At 58.7% G+C, this 12208-nt stretch overlaps 1 non-coding gene across 1 annotated transcript; it reads left to right on the top strand.

Annotated features, from left to right (window-relative positions):
- Window positions 1-11680: 11680 nt before the first annotated feature.
- Window positions 11681-11799, top strand: LOC131872549 (5S ribosomal RNA). The gene has a single exon (XR_009370688.1). It is a non-coding gene; the product is annotated as a 5S ribosomal RNA (ribosomal RNA).
- The last annotated feature ends 409 nt before the right edge of the window (window positions 11800-12208 follow it).

Raw genomic sequence — 12208 nt, 5'->3', positions numbered from 1 at the left:
AAGGGCGTTGAAGGCAGGAAGCCTGGACGAAAGAGGCTACGAGGTCACCTCGAAGCGGTCTAAGAATCGGGCGCACTTGGGGCGACTACCAGTGCCAACCCCTTATCCCGCGGTGCGTCCGACACACAGAAATTTCCAAGGCGGCCAAGGAGCCTCCCCGCATAGCAATCGGGGTGTGAGGTTACGGATGCAGCATTGATAGCAATCGAGGTGGGAGGCGAAGGATGCAGAAGTGAGAGCCGAGGGATGTAGCAGAGATAGCAATCGGGGTGTGTGATGCAGAAGAGATAGCAATCGAGGTGTGCGGTGGGAAGGGCCCAGCAGCCAGAATGCATGAAGCGACGGATGAAGCAGTGATGACAACCGGGCTGTGAGGAGAGGAGGGATGCAGCCAAGAAAGCAATCAGGGCTCGAGGCAAGGGATGCATCAAGGATAGCAATCATGTTGTGAGGCGAGATTCCAAAGGCTAAACGTGAGAGGCTGCAGGGTCGACTCAGAGAGGTCTATGCATGTGAGAGGCTGAAAGCAAGGTCAACTCGGAGCGGTCTATGCATCGGGCGCGCTTGGGGCGACTACCAGTGCCAACCCCTTATCCCGCGACGCGTCCGACAAAGAGAACGTTCCAAGGCGGCAGAGGAGGTTACCAGCCGAAGGATGCAGTAGCAATAACAGGTATAGTTCCGCGGCGGCCGAGAAGACTCACCGCATAGGAATCGGGATGCGAGGCGAGGGATGCGGCGGGAAGGCCCCGACGGCTAAACGGAAGAGGCTGCAGGGCCGCCTCGGAATGGTCCAAGCATCGGACGCGATTGGGACGACTACCAGTGCCAACCCCTTATCCCGCGATGCGTCCGATACACAGATAGTTCCAAGGCGGCCGAGGAGCCTCACCGCATATCAATCGGGGTGCGAGGCGAGGGATGGGGCGGGAAGGCCCCAACGGCTAGACGGAAGAGGCTTCAGGGCCACCTCGGAATGCTCCAAGCATCGGACGCGCTTGGGGCGACTACCAGTGCCAACCCCTTATCCCGCGATGCGTCCGATACACAGATGGTTCCAAGGCGGCCGAGGAGCCTCACCGCATAGCAATCGGGGGTGCGAGGCGAGGGATGGGGCGGGAAGGCCCCAACGGCTAGACGGAAGAGGCTTCAGGGCCGCCTCGGAATGGTCCAAGCATCGGACGCGCTTGGGGCGACTACCAGTGACAACCCCTCATCCCGCGATGCGTCCGATACGAAGATGGTTCCAAGGCGGCCGAGGAGCCTCACCGCATAGCAATCGGGGTGCGAGGTGGGGGATGCGGCGAGATGGCCCCAACGGCTAGACGGAAGAGGCCACAGGGCCGCGTCGGAATAGTCCAAGCATCGGACGCGCTTGGGGCGACTACCAGTGACAACCCCTTATCCCGCGATGCGTCCGATACGAAGATAGTTCCAAGGCGGCCGAGGAGCCTCACCGCATAGCAATCCGGGTGCGAGGTGGGGGATGCGGCGAGATGGCCCCAACGGCTAGACGGAAGAGGCTGCAGGGCCGCCTCGGAATAGTCCAAGCATCGGACGCGCTTGGGGCGACTACCAGTGACAACCCCTTATCCCGCGATGCTTCCGATACGAAGACAGTTCCAAGGCGGCCGAGGAGCCTCACCGCATAGCAATGGGGGTGCGAGGTGAGGGATGCGGCGAGATGGCCCCAACGGCTAGACGGAAGAGGCCACAGGGCCGCCTCGGAATAGTCCAAGCATCGGACGCGCTTGGGGCGACTACCAGTGACAACCCCTTATCCCGCGATGCATCCGATACGAAGATAGTTCCCAGGCGGCCGAGGAGCCTCACCGCATAGCAATCGGGGTGCGAGGCGAGGGATGCGGCGAGATGGCCCCAAAGGGTAGACGGAAGAGGCTGCGGGGCCGCCTCGGAATAGTCCAAGCATCGAACGCGCTTGGGGCGACTACCACTGCCAACCCCTTATCCCGCGATGCGTCCGATACACAGATAGTTCCGAGGCGGCCGAGGAGCTGGGGGATGCGGCGAGATGGCCCCAACGGCTAGACGGAAGAGGCTGCAGGGCCGCCTCGGAATAGTCCAAGCATCGGACGCGCTTGGGGCGACTACCAGTGACAACCCCTTATCCCGCGATGCGTCCGATACACAGATAGTTCCGAGGCGGCCAAGGAGCCTCACCGCATAGCAATCGTGGTGCGAGGTGGGGGATGCAGCGAGATGGCCCCAACGGCTAGACGGAAGAGGCTGCAGGGCCGCCTCGGAATGGTCCAAGCATCGGACGCGCTTGGGGCGACTACCACTGCCAACCCCTTATCCCGCGATGCGTCCGATACACAGATAGTTCCAAGGCGGCCGAGGAGCCTCACCGAATAGCAATCGGGGTGCGAGGCGAGGGATGCGGCGAGAAAGCCCCAACGGCTAGAGGGAAGAGGCTTCAGGTCCGCCTCGGAATGGTCCAAGCATCGGACGCGCTTGGGGCGACTACCAGTGACAACCCCTTATCCCGCGACGCGTCCGATACACAGATAGTTCCAAGGCGGCCGAGGAGCCTCACCGCATAGCAATCGGGGTGCGAGGCGAGGGATGCGGCGAGAAGGACCCAACGGCTAGACGGAAGAGGCTTCAGGGCCGCCTCGGAATGGTCCAAGCATCGGACGCGCTTGGGGCGACTACCAGTGACAACCCCTTATCCCGCGACGCGTCCGATACACAGATAGTTCCAAGGCGGCCGAGGAGCCTCACCGCATAGCAATCGGGGTGCGAGGCGAGGGATGCGGCGAGAAGGACCCAACGGCTAGACGGAAGAGGCTTCAGGGCCGCCTCGGAATGGTCCAAGCATCGGACGCGCTTGGGGCGACTACCAGTGACAACCCCTTATCCCGCGACGCGTCCGATACACAGATAGTTCCAAGGCGGCCGAGGAGCCTCACCGCATAGCAATCGGGGTGCGAGGCGAGGGATGCGGCGAGAAGGACCCAACGGCTAGACGGAAGAGGCTTCAGGGCCGCCTCGGAATGGTCCAAGCATCGGACGCGCTTGGGGCGACTACCAGTGACAACCCCTTATCCCGCGATGCGTCCGATACACAGATAGTTCCAAGGCGGCCGAGGAGCCTCACCGCATAGCAATCGGGGTGCGAGGCGAGGGATGCGGCGAGAAGGACCCAACGGCTAGACGGAAGAGGCTTCAGGGCCGCCTCGGAATGGTCCAAGCATCGGACGCGCTTGGGGCGACTACCAGTGACAACCCCTTATCCCGCGACGCGTCCGATACACAGATAGTTCCAAGGCGGCCGAGGAGCCTCACCGCATAGCAATCGGGGTGCGAGGCGAGGGATGCGGCGAGAAGGACCCAACGGCTAGACGGAAGAGGCTTCAGGGCCGCCTCGGAATGGTCCAAGCATCGGACGCGCTTGGGGCGACTACCAGTGACAACCCCTTATCCCGCGACGCGTCCGATACACAGATAGTTCCAAGGCGGCCGAGGAGCCTCACCGCATAGCAATCGGGGTGCGAGGCGAGGGATGCGGCGAGAAGGACCCAACGGCTAGACGGAAGAGGCTTCAGGGCCGCCTCGGAATGGTCCAAGCATCGGACGCGCTTGGGGCGACTACCAGTGACAACCCCTTATCCCGCGACGCGTCCGATACACAGATAGTTCCAAGGCGGCCGAGGAGCCTCACCGCATAGCAATCGGGGTGCGAGGCGAGGGATGCGGCGAGAAGGACCCAACGGCTAGACGGAAGAGGCTTCAGGGCCGCCTGGGAATGGTCCATGCATCGCACGCGCTTGGGGCGACTACCAGTGACAACCCCTTATCCCGCGACGCGTCCGATACACAGATAGTTCCAAGGCGGCCGAGGAGCCTCACCGCATAGCAATCGGGGTGCGAGGCGAGGGATGCGGCGAGAAGGACCCAACGGCTAGACGGAAGAGGCTTCAGGGCCGCCTCGGAATGGTCCAAGCATCGGACGCGCTTGGGGCGACTACCAGTGACAACCCCTTATCCCGCGACGCGTCCGATACACAGATAGTTCCAAGGCGGCCGAGGAGCCTCACCGCATAGCAATCGGGGTGCGAGTCGAGGGATGCGGCGAGAAGGACCCAACGGCTAGACGGAAGAGGCTTCAGGGCCGCCTCGGAATGGTCCAAGCATCGGACGCGCTTGGGGCGACTACCAGTGACAACCCCTTATCCCGCGATGCGTCTGATACACAGATAGTTCCAAGGCGGCCGAGGAGCCTCACCGCATAGCAATCGGGGTGCGAGGCAAGGGATGCGGCGAGAAGGACCCAACGGCTAGACGGAAGAGGCTTCAGGGCCGCCTCGGAATGGTCCAAGCATCGGACGCGCTTGGGGCGACTACCGTTGCCAACCCCTTATCCCGCGATGCGTCTGATACACAGATAGTTCCGAGGCGGCCGAGGAGCCTCACCGCATAGCAATCGGGTTGCGAGGCAGATTATTGGGAAGGGAACCCCCTGGGATGCGGCTCAAGCAGTGCCCAAAGGGACTGGAATGCGGAATCACATCGAGAGACCCAAATGCTATACGAGGGCTCAAATCGAATTATCGATTTGGCCACGACATGGACGCATCGGAACGACTACCTTTGCCGAACCACTCGCAATTGCATCCATACCGAAACCAATAGACATTTCCGTTAGAGCCCTCGCATAGCATTCGGGAATCTCGCATGCCCCTCTAAATCGACCAATGCTGGCGCTCAACGAAAATCCGAGCGCTACCACCGTTCGAGCGCCAGCATTGGTCGAGTTAGAGGGGCACGGGGGAGAATGCTCCAGTCAACACCTCCCCTATATAAGTTATTTGTCCGATTCTCGCACAACCGTAGTCTGCCTCGTCGAATCAAACAACGGTCCCAGATTCCGACTTCCGTTCCGTAGAGACCCAAAAGCTAGATGGAGGCTCGCAAGAAAGAGAGTCGGCGCATAGCAATCGGGTTTCTCGAACGTTTAGGGACCGAGCTCACTTGCGGATAGGGCAAAATCCGCCAAGCAACCCAAAAGCTAGACGGGGGCTCGAATCGAATCGCCTAGGCGGCCACAACAACGACGTGTTGGATCGACTACCAGTGCCAAACCATTCAGCAAGACTAGTCTGTGTCGAGGCCGGATAGAGATTCTCAGAGAGCGCCCGTATAGCATTTAGGAGACCTGCCGCGTCCCTCACACTCGACAAATGGTGGTGCACGTTTATAAATCCGAGCGATCCCAACCCTTTCAAGCACCAACATCGGTCGAGATAGAGGGGCACGGAGGGGGCTGCGTGAGACAACACAGTCCCCTATATAAGTTATTTGTCCGATTCTCACACATCCGAAGAATGGTCATCAAATCGGACAACAGCCCAAACTTCCGACTTCCGTCCCAGAAAGCCCAAGAGCTATCTAAAACGTTCATGGCCGGAACTCGATCGCGGCTATACCAGTCCGCCAAGCAACCCAAAAGCTAGACTGGAGCTCTAGTCGAATCACCTCTGTGGCCATTGCAAGGACGTGTTGGAGCGACTACCATTGCCGAACCATTCCGCAGGTCGAGTCCATACCAAGGCCGCATAGAGATTCACGATGAGCTCCTGCATAGCAATCAGGAGACTTGCCGTGTCCATCACAATCGATAAATCCTGGTGCAAGATTTTTGCATCCGAGCGCTCCAACCAGTCGAGCACCAGCATCAATCGACATAAACGGGCACGGGGGGAGGATGCTCGAGAACACTACCTCCCCTATATAAGTTATTTGTCCGATTCTCAAGCAGCCGAAGTCTGGTCATCGAATCGGGTCAAAGACCACAACTTCCGACTTTACCCACAATGCAAGTCATCGAATCGAACATCGGCCCCCGAGTCGGACTCCATGCGTATGTCAGGTCATCGGACCCAAATTCCGCCTTCCTGCGCATGGCGGGCCATCAATATCAACTCGGTCATCGGACCCAAACTCCGCCTTTCTGCGCATGGCACGCCTTCAAATCGGTCATCGGACCCAAATTCCGCCTTCCTGTGCATGGCGGGCCATCAACATCAACTCGGTCATCGGACCCAAATTCCGCCTTTCTGCGCATGGCACGCCATCAACTCGGTCATCGGACCCAAATTCCGCCTTCCTGCGCATGGCAGGTCATCGGACACAAATTCAGACCTCGCCAATATGCCTACGTATCGAATCGGTCATCGGACCCAACTTCCGACTTCATCCATACTGTAGGGTCTTTGAGGTTGGCGCGGTGCGCTCAACCCGGGGAGTCGACCCATCGAAGCATACACCTCCCCTATATAAGCTATTTGTCCGATTCCCACACCTGTGTAGTTTGCACCTCTGACCAGGACATCGACCCCAACTTCCGAACTCGACTGCAACGACGGCACCAGCGCCTTGGTGCGCACCTTGCGACGCACAGTCCCAACATTCGCCTTCCTGCACATGGCAGGTCATCGGACCCAAATTCCGACCTCGCGAGTATGCCTACATATCGAATCGGTCATCGGACACAACTTCCGACTTCATCCATACCGTAGGGTCTTTGAGGTTGGCGCGGTGCGCTCAACCCGGGGAGTCGACCCAACGAAGCATACACCTCCCCTATATAAGCTATTTGTCCGATTCCCACACCTGTGTAGTTTGCACCTCCGATCAGGACATCGACCCCAACTTCCGAACTCGCCTGCAACGACCGAACCAGCGCCTTGGTGCGCACCTTGCAACGCACAGTGCCAACATTCGCCTTCCTGCACATGGCAGGTCATCGGACCCAAATTCCGACCTCGCGAGTATGCCTACATATCGAATCGGTCATCGGACCCAACTTCCGACTTCATCCATACCGTAGGGTCTTTGAGGTTGGCGCGGTGCGCTCAACCCGGGGAGTCGACCCAACGAAGCATACACCTCCCCTATATAAGCTATTTGTCCGATTCCCACACCTGTGTAGCTTGCACCTCCGATCAGGACATCGACCCCAACTTCCGAACTCGACTAAAAAGACCGCACCAGCACCTTGGTGTGCACCTTGCAACGCACAGTGCCAACATTCGCCTTCCTGCACATGGCAGGTCATCGGACCCAAATTCCGACCTCATGAGCATACCTACTAATCGAATCGGTCATCGGACCCAACTTCCGACTTCATCCATACCGTAGGGTCTTTGAGGTTGGCGCGGTGCGCTCAACCTGGGGAGTCGACCCATCGAAGCATACACCTCCCCTATATAAGCTATTTGTCCGATTCCGACACCTGTGTAGTTTGCACCTCCGCTCAGGACATCGACCCCAACTTCCGAACTCGCCTGCAACGACCGAACCAGCGCCTTGGTGCGCACCAAAAGTGCGCACTTTTGGAGGGCACTTTTGTGCGCTCCAAAGGTGCGCACTTTTGGAGGGCACTTTTGTGCGCTCCAAAGGTGCGCACTTTTGGAGGGCACTTTTTGGAGGGCACTTTTGTGCGCTCCAAAGGTGCGCACTTTTGGAGGGCACTTTTTGGAGGGCACTTTTCTGCGCTCCAAAGGTGCGCACTTTTGGAGGGCACTTTTTGGAGGGCACTTTTCTGCGCTCCAAAGGTGCGCACTTTTGGAGGGCACTTTTTGGAGGGCACTTTTCTGCGCTCCAAAGGTGCGCACTTTTGGAGGGCACTTTTTGGAGGGCACTTTTCTGCGCTCCAAAGGTGCGCACTTTTGGAGGGCACTTTTGTGCACTCCAAAGGTGCACACTTTTGGAGGGCACTTTTTGGAGGGCACTTTTCTGCACTCCAAAGGTGCGCACTTTTGGAGGGCACTTTTTGGAGGGCACTTTTGTGCGCTCCAAAGGTGCGCACTTTTGGAGGGCACTTTTTGGAGGGCACTTTTGTGCGCTCCAAAGGTGCGCACTTTTGGAGGGCACTTTTGTGCACTCCAAAGGTGCGCACTTTTGGAGGGCACTTTTCCTGCGCTCCAAAGGTGCACACCTAGGTGAGCACCTTCGACCACACCTTGTAGCACACCAAACTCTGACTTTCGACTTCATCCGCAATGCAGGGTCTTTGAGGTTGGCGCAATGCGCACAACCAGGGGAGTCGACCCATCAAACCCAACACCTCCCCTATATAAGCTATTTGTCTGATTCTCATACATGCGTAGCCTGCAGGAGCAATTAGGACATCGACCCCAACTTTCGGCTTCTAAACGAAAACAAGGTCTTTGAGGTTGGTGTAATGCGAACAACTAGGGGAGTCAACCCATCAAACCCAACACCTCCCCTATATAAGCTATTTGTCTGATTCTCATACATGTGTAGTCTACAGGAGCAATTAGGACATCGACCCCAACTTTTGACTTCTTAACGAAAACAAGGTCTTTGAGGTTGACGTAATGCGCACAACCAGGGGAGTCGACCCATCAAACCCAACACCTCCCCTATATAAGCTATTTGTCCGATTCTCATACATGTGTAGCCTACAGGAGCCATTAGGACATTGACCCCAACTTTTGACTTCTTAACGAAAACAAGGTCTTTGAGGTTGGCGTAATGCGCACAACCAAGGGAGTTGACCCATCAAACCCAACACCTCCCCTATATAAGCTATTTGTCTGATTCTCATACATGTGTAGCCTGCAACAACGATTAGGACATCCACCCCAACTTCTGAATTCGTCTGCGTTGACCGCACCAAAGGTGCACGCCTTGGTGCTCACCAAAATCCGACTTCCGACTTCTTCTGCTATGCGGGGTCTTTGAGGTTGGCGCAGTGCGCACAACCAGGGGAGTCAACCCACCGAATGCAACACCTCCCCTATATAAGCTATTTGTCTGATTCTCATACATGCGTAGACTGCAGCAATGATTAGGACATCCACCCCAACTTTTGACTTCTTAAACAAGACAGGGTCTTTGAAGTTGGTGCAGTGCACACAACCAGGGGAGTCGACCCATCAAACGCAACACCTCCCCTATATAAAGCTATTTATCCGATTCTCATACGTGTAGTCTGCAGCAGCGATTAGGACATCGACCCCAACTTCCGAATTCGTTTGCATTGACCGCACCAAAGGTGCACGCCTTGGTGTGCACCTTGGAGTGCACTTTGGTGCTCACCTCGGTGCACACTTTGGTGTGCACCTCGGTGTGCACCAAAGGTGCGCACCTTGGAGCGCACCAAAGGTGTACACTTTGGAGCGCACCACATAGGGTCTTTGAGAGGTTGGCGCAGTGCGCACACCAAGGTGGGTGTTGAGGTGCGTGCCGAGGTGGGTGGGTGCTAGGGTGCGCTCCATGGTGGGTGCCAGGGTGGGTGCGTGCTAGGGTGGATTCCAAAGAGGGTCATAGGGTGGGTGCCAAGGTGGGTTGGTGATATAGTGGGTTCAAAGGTGGGTACTAGGGTGGGTTCCAAGGTGGGTCACAAGTTGGGTGCCAGGATGCGTGGGTGTTAGGTTGGGTGCCAAGGTGGGCTCCTGCGTGGGTGGGTGCTAGGGTGGGTTTCAAGGTGGACGCGAGGGCGGGTGCCAAGGTGGGTAACAAGTTGGGTGTTAGGATGGGTGAGTGCTAGAGTGGGTGCCAAGGTGGGTGGGTGCTAAGGTGGATGCCAAGGTGGTTCACAGGGTGGGTGGGTTCTAGGGTGAGTTCCAAGGTGGGTCACAGGTTTAGTGCTAGGGTGCGTGTCAAGGCGGGTGTCGAGGTGCCTGGGTGCTAGGGTGTGGATGCCAATGTGGGTCATAGGGTGGGTACTAGGGTGGGCTGCAATGTGGGTGCCAAGGTGGGTAACATGCTCGGTTGGTTCTAAATTGGGTGTCAGGGTGGGTGTGCACCCACCTTGCCCGAGGTGGGTGCCAAGGTGCCAGTGTGGGTGGGTGCTAAGGTGGATGCCAAGGTGGGTGAGAAGGTGGGTGATAGGTTGAGTGGTAGGATGGGTGGGTGCCAAGATGGGTCACAGGGTGGGTGCAAGGGTGGGTAGGTGCTAGGGTTGGTGTCAGGGTGGGTGGGTGCTAGGTTGGGTTCCAAGGTGGGTGCGAGGGTGAGTGTCAAGGTGGGTCACAGGTTAGGTGCTAGGATGGGTGAGTGCTAGGGTGCAAAGGTGCCAGGGTGGGTGCTAGGATGGGTCGATGCTAGGGTGAGTGGCAAGGTGGGTCCACAAGTGTCAAGGTGGGTGCCGAGGTGGGTGCCAACTTGGGTTCCAAGGTGGGTGCCAAGTGGGCGACTGCTATGGTGGATGCCAAGGTGGGTCACGGGGTGGGTGCCAAGTTGCTAGGTTGTGTTCCAAGGTGGGTGCCAACGTGGCTGCTAGGGTGCGTGGGTTAAAGGGTGTGTCACAACGTGGGTGCCAGGATGGGTGCGCACCCACACTGGCCAAGACGGGTGCAAGGTTGGGTTCCAAGCCCGGTCACAGGCTGGGTGCTAGGATGGGTGGGTGCCAAGGTGGGCACCAGGGTGGGTGCACCCACCCTGGCCAAGGTGGGTCACGGGGTGGGTCCTAGGGTGGGTAACAGGGTGGGTACTAAGGTGCGTGCCAAGGTGGGTCATGGGGTGGGTGCCAAGGTGGGCACCAGGGTGGGTGTGCACCAACCCTAGCCAGGGTAGGTCACGGGGTGGTTGTCGGGGTGGGCGTCAAGGAGCCAAGGTGGGTGGCAAGTAGCCAAGTTGCGTGCCAAGGTGGGTGTCGGGGTGGGTGCCAAGGATCCAAGGTGGGTGCCAAGGAACCAAGGTGGGTGTCTGGGTGGGTGCCGAGGTGGGAGCCAGGGTGGGTCCCAAGGTGAGTGCAAAGGTGGGTGCCAGGGTCAAGGTGAGTGCCAATGTGGGTTCCAAGGTGCCAGGGTCAGGGTGAGTGCCAATGTGGGTTCAAAGGTGCTAAGTTGGGTGCGAGGTTGGGTGCGAGGGTGGGTGGGTGCCAAGGTGTGCTAGGTGGAAGCCCGGGTGGGTCGGCATCCCATGGGTGTCGAGTTGGGTGCCTGATGGGTGCTTCTTGTCAAGTTTTAGTCGTCGGGACTCATTTCGAGCCTTAGAGGTCGTTTCTTGTCCGGTTGCCCTGTCTTCGACCTGGGAACCCAATTTTGGTCCTCGGGTCCCATTTTTTTTTGTCTCGCATCCCACTTTTGGCCTGTGGCCTTTTCGGGGTCGATTCTCGTTTTGGGCATCAGAGCATGTTTCTTCTCCTAAAACCCAATATTTGTTTATTAAGTCTCGGAACACATTTTTGTTCTCGTGGACCCATCATGGGTCTTGGAACGCATTTGTGGTCCTTGGGTCCCATTTTGCATCCCGAAACTTGTGTTTTGGTGCTTGATCCCTATTTTGGGTGCCCACCTTGCACCAAGTGCGCACCCGGGGCAAACCGAGCGCCTTGGTGCACCGGGGCAAGATCGAGCGTGCACCCGAGGCGCCCCGAACATGCACCAAGGTGCACTCGGCCCACATGTGAGCGCAGGTCGTTGCGCCCGAGGTGGTGTGTGGGCACCGCGTTGCAGACGGGACACTGCACGCACACGACGCCCCGTCCAGGTGCACGCACGTAGGCCGGGCCGGGTGCACACCCGACGCCCTAGCAAGGTGCGCGCACCCGGGCAGGGCTCACACTTGGCGAACGGGGCGCACTTCGCGAGGGAGGGTGTGCACCTCGACGGGGGTGGGTGGCCGGGGTGGATTCGCACGTGGGTCGCGGTTTGCTAAGTACACACTGCGACAAGCTCATAACGGGTGCGATCATACCAGCGTTAGTGCACCGGATCCCATCAGAACTCCGCAGTTAAGCGCGCTTGGGCCGGAGTAGTACTAGGATGGGTGACCTCCCGGGAAGTCCCGGTGTTGCACCCTTTCTTAGTTTTTCGCCGGGCGTCGCAATGCTATTTGAATAAACCTTTTGCCCGTTTGCGTTCTCGTCGGGGCCGGGCCGGGCCGGGGTGCGCTGCCCGCACTACCGCGCGCGCGGGGGCGACACCGAGCGCGCACCCGAGGCGCCCCGAGCACACAGGCCACGGTGCAACCCGGGCGTTGTGCGCGCACCCCGGTGCGCCCGAGGTGCTGCGCGCGCACCCAGGTGAAATCGGTGTGCACCTCGGCCAGTGCGCGCTCGGTCGAGTCGCGCACGTTGGCCAAGGTGCACGGTGATGTTTCTTACTCTAAGGTTCCGCACCAGACGCCCGGGACAGGTGAGCGAAGCTGGGCGGGGCCGGGTGCGCGGCCGGGGCAGGTGCACGCAGCTGGAGAGAGCTTTGGAGCACAC

The sequence above is a fragment of the Cryptomeria japonica genome, unplaced genomic scaffold, assembly GCF_030272615.1.
Source record: "Cryptomeria japonica unplaced genomic scaffold, Sugi_1.0 HiC_scaffold_661, whole genome shotgun sequence".
Classification (NCBI taxonomy): domain Eukaryota; kingdom Viridiplantae; phylum Streptophyta; class Pinopsida; order Cupressales; family Cupressaceae; genus Cryptomeria; species Cryptomeria japonica.
Note: the sequence above shows the minus strand (reverse complement) of the source record. Positions and strands in the feature narration are given on the sequence as shown.